Source organism: Aythya ferina (assembly GCF_964211825.1).
Source record: "Aythya ferina genome assembly, chromosome: 4".
Lineage (NCBI taxonomy): Eukaryota > Metazoa > Chordata > Aves > Anseriformes > Anatidae > Aythya > Aythya ferina.
Window position 1 is genome coordinate 23,308,052 of NC_140300.1, and position 13,627 is coordinate 23,321,678.

At 38.0% G+C, this 13,627-nt stretch overlaps 1 protein-coding gene across 25 annotated transcripts in view; it reads right to left on the reverse strand.

Annotated features, from left to right (window-relative positions):
- The window catches only part of LOC311435859 (uncharacterized protein), an 89,488-nt gene that overhangs the window by 14,115 nt on the left and 61,746 nt on the right, over positions 1 to 13,627 (reverse strand). Inside the window, exon 6 of one of the 25 annotated variants that reach the window (XR_014692450.1) lies at positions 178 to 2,196. The exons of the other annotated variants lie outside the window; for them this stretch is intronic. The gene's annotated coding sequence lies outside the window, so the exon portion shown is untranslated. Of the gene's footprint in view, positions 1 to 177; positions 2,197 to 13,627 lie in introns of those variants that run through there. 25 annotated transcript variants of the gene reach the window in all.

The following is a 13,627-nucleotide window of genomic DNA, read 5'->3' on the forward strand; positions in this document are numbered from 1 at the left end:
CTACTCATTGTGCTTACACTTGTTTTCTTGCATACTGAAATACAATGGAGAGACTTAGAGCATTCCTGAAAGCGATAGACCACAAACAGAAGGTAATAAATAATAGTCATATAACACTCAAAGCACCTGATTAAGACAGATTTCAGATTGGAAAGCCAACCAGGTGCAAATCAGAAGAACAGTTTTCTAAGTATTTATATAGTTTACAGTATCCACACAACATATACTTGGTAATCAATGCAGTAATATTCCTTCCACTTAATTCCAAAGCAGCTTGATTTATAGAAAACCATACATTTACATAGTTATCCTTATATTTTGTATCATGAAGCAAAGTGCAAATTGACTTGTTGACTGCCAAGAAATTTCTTATAATCCTAGCTAATACAGAAAAGGATTGCTAGCAAATGTGTTGTGTGTGTCATTCCCTTTTTTGATCATACATACATACAACAAACAATTTTATAATCATATACACAATTTTAAAAGGCAAAGTTTGGTATGTGCCATATATATATGCATACATGCACATTCCTTGTCACAGATACCAAATATGAGGCAGTAAATGCACATCAACATTCATACAGTGTCAACTGTAATGAATTACCTTCAATTAGCAGGTATCATAATTAGAATTGCAATTTGAGCAAACCTAACAGAAAATGAGACCTTTTGGAAAGATAATGTACATTTAAGTTTAAGAGTCCAAGAATGAGGACGCAATGCATGACTTAAAGAAACTGATACCATATCTCTTAATTTAACCCTAAAAATATTTAATATTTGTATTTCAGTTTATCCAGCTGCTTTTATCAGGTTATCCATCACTTATCACATAGAATGATATTTGATTTCTTCTAGCCCTCTGAAATGTCTCACCATGATCTTTCAAAAAGAGTCTAGAATGGCTTCTCAATGAGATCAACCACTTCACTCAACCCCAGTGAGTGCATCCTATTAATTTATGTATGCCCAATTTGTTTGGATATTCTTTAACTTGATCTTCCTCCATTGAGGGCAAATCTTCCTTATTCCATATTTTTCCACTGGTCTCAAGACCTGAAACTCTACTAGGCAGGACTAAGGCAGAGAAGACATTGAGTACCTCAGCCTTTTTTTTTTTTTTTTTTTTTTTATGTTCTGCCACTCTGTCCCCTGATCCATTCAGCAGTGGGCTCACATTTCCCTGATATTCCCTCTGCTTCTGATAAACCTGTAGAACACCTTTCTTGTCACCCTTCTTTATCCTTTGCTAGGTTCAACTCCAAGTGGGCTTTGGCCTTCCTAATCCTAATCCCTATGAATACTTATACAGTGCCTCCATCCTTCCAGATCTCCTGCCCCTGCTTCTACACCTTTTTATTTCCTTCACGTTTTTAACATCTTCGTTATAATTATATGTACAATGGGATGAAAACAAATGACTTTATTTACAATTGTGTGTGTGTGTGTGTATAGCTTCAGTCCCACAAAAACGCTCAGTGTTAATTGGCCCAGAAATCACATGCCATGTATATTGAATATATCCTTTTTAATCCCCCTGCAGATCTGTAGTGGTTTTCAACCACTAATATCAAATTAATCATGTTCTGTGAAGTAATTATGCTCTTCCACATTTAATCAATAATCAGTGCAATCATTTGCAACTTTAACTACTAAGGTAGTTCTGATTACTCTAGCAGAAAAATCTGCTCTGAATAAACTAGCCTGACTCACATGCCAGGGCCTCCATTCGCATCTTTAGAATTGTCTCAGTGAATCCATATGACCATATACATGCTTTAGTACCTACAAGAAAGAACACCAAAACATTTCTGAAAACTGGACCTGTACATTTTAGAACAGACCCAGGGGTTAAGCAGTTGTGATGAATTTCCCTTACTCATTTTAGGTAACATCTTTTTAGAATTATTCAGAAATGTTCATAAATGTTATCCTGTTGCATTCTGTGATTCTAAGAATCACAGAATATTATAGGCTAGAAGGGACCTCTGGAGATTATCTACTCCTGTCCCTAATTCACATCAGTTCCTCTTCAATCAGTTTCTTCAGGCACTTGTCCATTTGAATTTTAAATATCTCCAGGGAGTCAGATTCCACAGCACATCTGGGCAACCTGTTCCAAAATTTGACCACTTTCAGACTCAGCTGGGGAAGCTTTAGATCAGGTGCAAGACAGTCACATTTCTGGGACTCCTGGAAAACCAATGTAATATTCTTACTCCACCATACTATTTATTTTATTTATTTTTGCCTATTGCCTAAATGTATCTACCACATACAATTTATTTATTTATTTATTTATAGTCTCAGGAAAACATTATATGACAAACAGAAAAGCAGCAGTCACTAGAAGCAGAAAACTGAAGGTTTTGGAATACAGTTTTAATGTTAGGAGTTGAACTCAACAGGCAGTAAGTGCTGTTACACGCTTCCAGAGTGCCCTGTTTCAGTAAATGTACTGTGAAAGCAAGCAGCAGAATTCTGTCTGTAAGCAGAACAGGATACACTGGAATATGTAAATAACTCTCACCGAGATGACATATTCACCATGAAAAGGAACTAAGCCCTTGACTGGATTTTACTCTAAGAAAACAACAGCTCCCCAAAGAAAAACTGTTTCGGCCTAGGCCCAGCACAGCCCCTGTTAAGGCACCAGAGCAAAGCCCAAGCACTACCCTGCAAGTGGGCAGGACAAAGGGCTGAAGCCCATAGGTGCGATCCTGAACACTCTCCCAGTCCTACCCTCAGCCAGTTACTGCCCAGCCATAAGGAAATTAACTTCAGGATGTGCTCTGAGGACCAAAAAGCACAGAATTGCAGTTCTGGAGCAGGACAGGTCTCCCCTGTTCAGATGCGACTTTGTCCTTACTGTTCCTCTCCACATCCATACCACAGACACCAACAGACTTGTGCTTCTCACTGTCTCCAAGCACCACCACACACAAGCTGCGTTTCTGGTGAGCACTTCCTTGTGGAAGGTGGATTTCAACAGCAAATTCCCTTCATTCAGTCAAAAATTAACTGCCCTGGGACTTCTTTTTTTTTCCTATCATTCACAAACTGGGAGAGTTTGGTCTCCTCTCTCCACTTCCCCACCATGAAGTGCCCAAAGACCTGCGTGCAGGCCTGTGGGAGGCCAATGCATCCCTCAGTCAGAACAGCCACTCCATGCCTGCACACAGCATAGCCCCAAAATGGAGAGGGGTTGGAAAGGAGGGGAAACATAGGGAGCCCTGCCTCCTAGCACAGGCTCAGGGGCTGTTTCCATAACACAGTGTCATAATGGAAACAGTAATAAAATATTTATTTCCAGCAGCAGAGTGGGAGTGGCTGCTTCTGCACGGGACATAGCCCTGAAGTATTCAGTATAAAAATTAAAAATGATTCTTCTTTCTTTCATGTTAATGAAGTAGATTTTAATAAAAGACAAAATGCAACAGTGTAAAAGCTTACCGGTTTAAGAGTAGGAAAAGGAATATATCAGAATGTCGTTAGCAAGAAAAACATGATGTCTTTCATGCTTCTGGATTTTAAACCAACAATAGATTTATGTTATACTGTTTTTCTACAGCTTGAGACACTCTCAGGATAAATATATTTATGTGGTCTTTGTACCATTTGGTTAACTCTTGGTTGTTATGGCAATAGGTCATCTGTATTAAAATCAGATTAAATGAGGTCATCTGCAGCAAAATGTGTTCACTAAGCCAAAAAAAACAATGATCACATAATCTTAAAGGAATATTTAAAGAACTAAAAAACATGGTCTTCCCACCTTTTTTTTTTTGCATGAGAGAAATTACTTGAGGCAGACTTAAGCTATTCAGAAAAACAAGTACAAAAAGAATATTTTTTTTCTAATTTGTCCCATCTGCAAGACAATTTTTGTTCTTTTAATTATTTTGTATGGAGACAAACTGTGCAGTAATTGTAATATACTGGAAGCTAGAAATATCTGCTAGTTAGTATGCAATGGTATCAGATATTTTAAAGACTCAGCATGAGCCAATTTGGGAATTTTGAGCATTCTGGAAGTCATGTAATGAGTAATTTTGTGCTGTCAATTGGATAAATATTTTTGTTATATGTAATTTTTGACTATCCTTCTGTAAAAGTTGTGGTTTTAGAGTAGTAAATGGGTAGGCTTTGATAGTCTCTTCACTTTTATTGAATCCTTGTTATTAGAAATTGTCATTCTTGTCACAAAATGCATTAGCATCCCTTTGTAAATCATTACACTTCTAATAGATGGGAAAGGCACCATACTTCAACCCTGACAATCTTTAAATGTTCTGTATGCCAGATCTTCCTCAAAATATTGAAGTGTTTGCTGGCATTTATAAAACAATACTTCACAGAAAACAGTTTTGCTACAAAAATGGTCAGAAAATCTGTCAGCCACTAGGTGTGACATTACTTATTTAACCTCATGAATCTAGCCTGGATGGGGCATTCAGAATGGTAACATTACCTGTAAAGGATCCAAAGCACAAACACATGCTTTGCAAAATTCAGAAGAGAAATAAAGGTAAATATGCAACAGTAACAGCAAGCTATTTTTCTGACTAGGACATTATGTTTTTGATTTGTTTTTAACTTAATAAAATTTAAATTGATATTGGTATGCATATCAGAATGCAGTATTCGTCTCAGTCCTTGGAAAAAGAGAAACAGATTTAGGCATAAGGATCCACGTGCAGGGATCATAGTCCTACAGATTAAATCAGATAGTATAAACATCACTTTTATTCTGGATAGAATAGTTTAACATTTACAGAATTTTAGCCACTAGCAGAAATTGCTTCTCATTTTATCTCAGAAACACACATGTTGTGTAGAATTTTTAGATTTCTCTCCAGATTTTCTACACCAGCCTAAACATGTGACATGGGGAACAGAATCACAGAACGCAATACTCTTATCCCCTAAAAGGAAACATACAGTATGGGTTAAGCCTAAACAAAAGAGGGAAAGAAAAGAAAAACTTAAGAACATGCTGAAGTTTTATTCATCGCATAAGTTTAAGTTCCAGCTGGTAAAGAAAGCATGAACAGTAGGAAAAATACACTAGCATTCATCACTTACTAGCAAGAATTCAGCAGTGATTGGCGTTTCTGAAAACACTTTGCATTTATGCACACCAAAGAAATTACAGCACTCCCCACTCCCTGTAATTCTTCCTCACCAGATACACACACAATTTGAGTTATAATAGCCATTTCCTAATTATTTTGCAACTTAGTTTCTATTTAGAGCACTCAGAGAGGCTTTGCTTTTGCCATGAAAAAATGTACACAAGCCATCTCTTCATTTTTACTAAGAGCTTCTGTTGCCAAGAACTAGGCACATAAAGCTGTTTCCCATAGTCAAGAATTTGAGAGATCTATATTTTTAGGACTTTTGTGCATCTCACTCTGCCTGAGGCTATGGAAACAGGAAATGAGGGATTGCAACACTAGCCAAATACCAGAAACCTTTAGGAAAATAAACAAATAAGTAAAAGTGACTCAAGATGAAGATAGCTGAACACGTAATTACTGGTCCAAAAAAAAAAAAAAAACCAAAAAAAAAACCTGTGGATGATCTCCTAAGTCTTGGAGCTCTGCTGAACTGAGTAGACTCTAAAGAGTTAAACGTTTTCTGAGATGATGATTCAGTCCTCAAAGTACCTTTTGCAAAGATCCACCTAAGGCCCTGAGTGCTCCTATCAGTAGGAGCAGGGTAGACCCAACTTTTGAGAAACTTAAAGCAACTCAGGTAGAACAGACCAGGACAATGGTTCCCTGCACTGCAGCTACTTAGAGTGAGTAAACCTTTGTTCTGAATAAACTGTTTTGAATTTGCTCCTGGTCCTGGAACCCTAGAGAGAGGCTTCCTTTGGATATTTAATTCTTTCCAGGCTCCTGAAAATGCCATCACAGGAGCACATCATGGGTTCCCAAAAGTTCAAGTGTGGAATGGTACAGGGTTTAGGCATAAAACTGTAGTTCACAGGTATGGTGAAATGCTGTTTATTTGCATAGAATGTTTGCATCCAGAGTTAAAGGTCATCAATCCATATTCCAAAATTAGGAGTTTTAAAAGGAACAGTGCAGAGGCTGATGTAGCTAGTGACATAGTCTATCATTACCAAAAAGAAGTAGTAGCAACAAAAAAAAAATCAGTGAGGGAAATTCCTACATGTTTTCTAGGAACACAAGAAAATAATGCATATATGTAGATAAGTGTGAAAAAGAAGCTCAAAGTGGAAAAATACATAAGTTAACATGAGGGGGAAGCAATAGAATGAAAAAGTGAACTAAGTACGAAAACAGAAAGCCTAAGCAATGAAGAAGCAGAGTGAAGTAAGACTTTACTATTTTACACAAAATGATCAGGAAAAAAATGTTGGAAGTGAAAGGAATTTTGCACAGAAACTTAAGACCACTCATGAAAGACCTGTAAGTAGATGTCTAAGATGGAGACAGCATGGTAAATCCCTAGAGGCTTTGTAAGCTGATGTAAGAGATTAGAACTGACTTTCCCATGTTAGTATTGTCTGATTAGGAAAAATGAAAAGCAAAAGTACTAGATGTTGAGAATGAAATAAGGAAAAAGAAAAAGTGAGGAGAAATCCATAGCAAAATATTGTACATCAGCCTAAAAATAGGCACAGTCTAAAACAGAAAAATAAATATGAATCTCAAATGTAGCAATCTAATTTACTATTAATTATATTGAAAAAGATAAAGAATTATTAACTGTGACCATACATATGATCAATATGAAATGGAAATACATAAACACAGAAGAATTTGTAAATATGTTTGTAAATATGACACTGTGCTCAGTGCTAGGTATTACTTAGGCTATTTGATCAGGACTTCAGAGAAGACAATTTTACTACATACTTTAGAGAAAACCAAAATATAAGCTATCTGATCAAAACTGATTTTCTTAACAGAAGACAAAGTAAAAAACCACTTTGATTTAAGGTTGCCAAAGTTTTCTGCAACACACCTTTGCTGGCATGAAAATATGAATTTAACAAGCCTGTAATAATTTACAAGCATGGTTCTGGATTCAGCAGTTCATAAGCAACATCTTATGCTCTAAGAAGCAAATACTTGCAGCTAATAATACCATCAATACCATTTTTTGCAGGGATTTTAAGACTTAAGGGCTTTCATATTGTCCTGCTTGAGATGAGGGGTTCAATCATTTTAATGAGAAAAACCTTAAAAGTTTACAGAAGAAAGAAAAACATACCAGTGCCAAAATGAACCTGACAAAACACATCTGAAATTGAACACTGTTTGGAAATATTTGTCTTTCAATGTTTCTGAGCAATGTGTCCTAGTTGCAAAAAGATCCATCACAATGATTGCAACCTGGAAATTTCTACTGGTTGTAAGATGCTGGATGTTCTTAAAGTGTGGAAGAATGAGCACTACTGCCATTCAAGATATCTCCCTTCACTGGTTTGACAAGCAAAAAATATCTGCAATAATGGATGGTATTTTTCTAGCCAGAAGTAGATATACAGCTCTGATACAATCAGTTTACACTTCTTTATGATCAGAGAAAAACATAGTAACCTAGTAGTACCTTCCTAAAGTCAACAGCTGAAAGATTAGAAGAACATCCTAAAAGTAAAAATACCTCTAAGGAGGTGACTTGACAGTTGTGGAGGTCTGCACTATAAACTTCCAAATTCAGATAAAAGTTAAGAGCTGAAAAACTAGTCATGCACATCTTGAGTGCACTGCAGGAAATCCCACAGGCTAATCACCTATGTGAGGCAATTTACGTTAATTTTTTACTCTTTGTAGAGCTCACATTACATGAAATATGGAGAATCCTACCCTATTTCACCTATATCCAACCCATCCTCAAAAAAAAAAAGTCTATTTTTTCTCCGTCTTTTTTTTCATGGGAAAGTGTTTTCATGCCTCCTATTATTTTCACTATTCTCTTCAGATTTGTATTACAAATCATTTGGCTTTATATTTCACCTACATGATTATTTCCCTACTGTAGAGCTAAAAGTCTCAGCAGAGATAAAGAGGTGAATGTAATGCACCTCTGTTGGTTTGATAAGAAATAGATTCATTTTGCATGCATATCTGCATGTGAGTGGCTTAAAATACAAAAATTTGGTAAGTTTATTCATTTCACAGATCCTAAAAACCTGCAGTTTAAAATGCATCTATTAAGTTTCAGGGCCTAACTTCAGGACCCATAAAATCAAAGTATGCTTCCCACCTAAAACAAACTGCTATTAGGTTTTCTAGGTAAGATATTTAGGATGTACCTTTAACATATAACTTCAATTAGATACATAGCTTCTAACTATCTCAATAACTCATTGATAAGGTTCATAGCAGATCGCTAAGCACAAGGATTACAAACTGCATTATTGTGAGGAGATGCTGAGGCAGTCAAGGAAGTGGGGCCAGCAAGCTCGTCACGGCCCTGCCGTTCTCACTATCCATTGTGGCTCCTGCTTTCTTTTGCCACCTGACCAGTTGGTACCAGTGCACTTACCCAGTCTCTCACTGGAACAAGGTTCCCTCTACAGATCACAGAAATTGTAGCTGGCACAGGCAAATCTACAATTCACTCCATAATTTCAGTTGATAATCATGCTTCTTCTCTACCAGCAACCTCCCCATTCTCAGTGAGATGCTTTTAATATAGTTTTAGAAAAGACATCTAAAAGCTATGTTCCTAACAATAATTTTATTGTTCAAATAAAATAGCATAGAAATGAAAGCAAAAGAGTATTTTCCCACAAAGGAATGAGAAGTATTCTTATTCTGAAAAGGCAAGGTGTATGTACCATGGAACCAGTATCAGCTGTCAGGCAAAACGTAGGTAGGAAATCTGCAGGAAGTGGGGGGAAGAATCAATAGCAGAAATGTTTGCAGGGAACAAAAATTCTCTAGAACAGCTTGCAATTAAGTAAAATATCACATAAAGATCTTCTGTTCCCAAATACTATAATTTCCCCAGATACTCTGGCAAGCTTAGACTATCTTCTTATTATGTAAAACCTGCCATCACCATCTTTCTCTCATATTTTAAGTAGTAATACAGAAAGACACATTGAATTGTCACCATGACTCACCCAAGAGCCCTTTGACTCATTCTTTTATTAATAACCCTTTTTCATCTCATGAAGCACAAAGAGGAGGCAACCTGCACACTACAGAAATACATTACTCCTATCTGCATTTAAAGCTTCTTATCAGCCTTATTAGGATTCATATTTTTCCAGGGTTATATATATTTGGGGGGGGGGTTAACATTTAATGATTTTTTCTTAAGAAATATCCACCTGAAAGTAACTTTCCCTTTTTTAATTTTTAAGGCTGCCTTGTTTTACTTTCTTCATTTTCAGCACTTCCAAATGGTTAAAACCAAGTCTGGCTGAGCATGTTTCCCGCAGTCATTTTCTGGCTTTGGAGACTTTTCTGACAGATGTGAAAATCCTTTGACCTTTTAACTTTAGCTTGCTTCATGATGAATGATTCAAACGTTCTTTTCTGACCTTCCTTACACAAATACATCAAAGTTGCTACTTGATGCTGAAAGTTTTGTGTACAAGTAAAATAAGTCATTTATTCTATTTGTTGCTATTTTTAGCTTGCTACATTATTCTTTAAGAGAAAAAAAGTTGTGACCTGGTTCCCAGTAGCTACATATCCACAATACACCTGTACAAAAGCTCTAGCCATTCCTTGCAAGCAGGGTTTCTGAAAGTTTTCAGAAAGAGGGATAGGAGGAAAATGGGAACATTTTAGGAAGCTGACTCTGCTTTTACTGACATACTGGAAGATCAAGTGATATGAATCCCTCAAGTCCATAACCCTAGGTGAACTGTGTCATTTTTAGAAATTCTTGGGCAAATTTAGAAAGTTTTATCACGGCCAGATATAATATTACTAATAATCAAACACACTAGTATCTTGGGGCTAATGTACAGGGTCAAAACCATTGCCCCATTGTACTCTTAAGCTTCCCTGATAATTGAACACATACACCATGCAAATGCCAATAGAATTGGGTGTCAGCAACTCAGTGGTGAGAAAGTACCAGAAACAGAACTTCTGTTATCAAGGAATTCCATTGTCATATCTCAAGCTCCATCAGTATTAATAAATATATTTCTAATACACTAGTTAAGTATTGAAAGATGTGTTAAAATAACTCTTTTATTTTAATACTTTTCTTAACATGGACATTATCAACTACTGCTAGACACAATAGACTTTTTACCTGGTCCAAATTAAATGGAATGTGCAACAGAAGAGCACAGTATGACATGGGGGAGAAATCACAGCAGCACCAATGAATGTTACCATATAGACGAGACATGGAAGATCTTTAAACACTTAGTAAAGCCTCACCCTATAAACTAATTGCAATGTTCTATTTGTTTCGTGAAAAGTTCCTTTATTGACCATCCCAATAGTTCCTACTATACCTCTTCTAATAGAAGTAACGAAAAGTAGCTGGGAGAAGCAAATGAATCCATTAAAAAAAAAAAAAAAGCCAAACCTTACCTTCTTCTCCTACAAACCTCTCAACTTCAAACACTACCCACAACACAATCCTTCAAAGAAGACAAAGAAGTATCCCAAGCAAGTCAATCAACCTTCAGTAGGTCATAGGAGCTGACCACAGATTATCTACACTACTAAGTACTGAGACTACTTCAGTAGTCTGCAACAAGTCCCACAGCCTGGTCTGACTTCCCAGAGCAGAGACTCTGATTGCAGGTTTTCTGAAACATTTTTCCTCTCAGCTAAACAGAAAAACGTTTGGGGTAAAATATGAAGTGATATTTGTTTCTTCTAAAGTGAAATGTTTGGGACTTGGTCTTTTCTTTGTTGGTTTTATCAAAACAGATAAACTTCAAGATAAAGTATAATTACAAAATGAGAAAAGGAAACATTTACTTAAAAAAAGTTGAAATGAAACATGACTACATCTCTGTTAGGATTAAAGGTCAAATCCAAACTGCAGCTCTGTCATTTTCGCTGTTGAATACAAGAGTCAGCTCAAGTATTTTGCCTGCTCTTTTATCAGGAAAAAAAAAAAAAATCACTTCTCAGATGCAGGATTTCAACTACGCAGGAAGTAAATAGAATCATAGAATCATAGAATATCCTGAGTTGGAAGGGACCCTTAAGGATCATCAAGTCCAACTCTTGACACCGCACAGGTCTACCCAAAAGTTCAGACCATGTGACTAAGTGCACAGTCCAATCTCTTCTTAAATTCAGACAGGCTCGGTGCAGTGACCACTTCCCTGGGGAGCCTGTTCCAGTGTGCAACCACCCTCTCTGTGAAGAACCCCCTCCTGACGTCCAGCCTAAATTTCCCCTGCCTCAGCTTAACCCCGTTCCCGCGGGTCCTGTCACTGGTGTTAATGGAGAAAAGGTCTCCTGCCTCTCGACACCCCCTTACGAGGAAGTTGTAGACTGTGATGAGGTCTCCCCTCAGCCTCCTCTTCTCCAGGCTGAACAGGCCCAGTGACCTCAGCCGTTCTTCGTACGTCTTCCCCTCCAGGCCTTTCACCATCTTCGTAGCCCTCCTCTGGACACTTTCCAACAGTTTCATGTCCTTTTCATACTGTGGTGCCCAGAACTGCACACAGTACTCGAGGTGAGGCCGCACCAGCGCAGAGTAGAGCGGGACAATCACCTCCCTTGACCTACTAGCGATGCCGTGCTTGATGCACCCCAGGACACGGTTGGCCCTCCTGGCTGCCAGGGCACACTGCTGGCTCATATTCAACTTGCTGTCTACCACGACCCCCAGATCCCTCTCTTCTAGGCTGCTCTCCAGCGTCTCATCGCCCAGTCTGTACGTGCAGCCAGGGTTTCCCCGTCCCAGGTGCAGGACCCGGCACTTGCTCTTATTGAACTTCATGCGGTTGGTGATCGCCCAGCTCTCCAACCTGTCCAGATCCCTCTGCAAGGCCTTTACACCCTCATTCGAGTCCACAACTCCTCCAAGATTGGTGTCATCAGCAAACTTGCTCAAAATACCCTCTATTCCTACATCCAGATCGTTTATAAAAATATTGAAAAGTACCGGCCCTAAAATGGAGCCTTGAGGGACCCCACTGGTGACCGCCCGCCAGCCTGACGCAGCCCCATTTACCATAACCCTTTGGGCCCTGCCCGTTAGCCAATTGCTCACCCATCGTATGATGTTTTTATTTAGCTGTATGGTGGACATTTTGTCCAGTAGGATCCTATGGGAAACCGTGTCAAAAGCCTTGCTGAAGTCCAAAAAAATCACATCAGCTGGTTTCCCTTGGTCCACCATACGGGTGATCTTATCATAAAAGGAAATCAGGTTAGTTAGGCAGGACCTACCCTTCACAAACCCATGCTGGCTGGGACCAATGACTGCTTTGTCCCCCAGGTGCGCCTCAATAAGTTCGAGAACCATCTTCTCCATGATTTTACCAGGCACTGACGTGAGACTGACAGGCCTGTAATTGCTAGGGTCTTCTTTCTGACCCTTCTGGAAAATCGGCACAACATTTGCCAGCTTCCAGTCTACCGGGACCTCTCCAAATTCCCAGGATTGATGAAAAATAATTGAGAGAGGTTCCGCGATGACGTCTGCCAGCTCTTTCAGCACCCGGGGATGAATCCCATCTGGACCCATGGACTTGTAGGGATCCATATCCCTATATCAATAGGTGAAATTCAAAATGAAGTTCTGCAAAAATAACTTCCAAAATATTGTGCAGTCTAAAAATAAAGACTAAAATTCTGGTCTTCTTCCAGAATTACACTTGTCAAGTTTCATCAGACTCTTGCAGATGTGCTTAGAGCACAATCCTGACAAGCAGAGCAGGATATTTCTTACAGATGATAGGCCATGATGCACTTTTCAGTCAGTTGGTTTTCTAGTTTTCTTGCAAGTATGCGTGTTGTTTTTTTTTTTTTGTTCCACTAAGTCCCTGATAACATCTACAAAGGTCACCTTCAAAATTAGGATATAGGAAAGCTGAAGGGGGTGGTGGTGGAGGTGAACATCCACACAAGTATCCACGAGTATGGGTAATTCTGATTTGTTTTTTTGCTCGTTTTTAATATTTCTTCCACAATTGATGTTCCATAAACTGTGGGCCAGTGCCCCAAATCCTGATAATACAAATTAATAATCAGATGAAAGGTGTTTAACTTCAGCAATCACATCAAATTGGGCGAATGCCTTATTTCTCAAATAAAGTTGTGGAGAGAAAATGGGCATCATACTAATCATAAATCTCAGAGTTCATTCTGATTTACACAAGCAATTTTCTCCTGAGCTCTTGTAATTTTTGAGGAAGTGCTATTAAGTAATTATTCAAAGATATTTTAGGAAAAAAAATATACAGAAATAACTAAGGAACTTTTCTGTTGTTGCTTAAATGAAGGTAGAATATTCTTAAGGAAGCATGACCTGACAGGCTCAAACGATATCCAAAAAAGAACTCAACTACTTTGGATACTGTTCTTGTATTAAATTCCACAGAAGAAACTCATATCCAATTTTTGAATACATATGAAAACAGTGAGTAAGGAATTAGAAGTGTTCATTAAATATTCCTGTGCTAGAGAATCAACCACCTTAT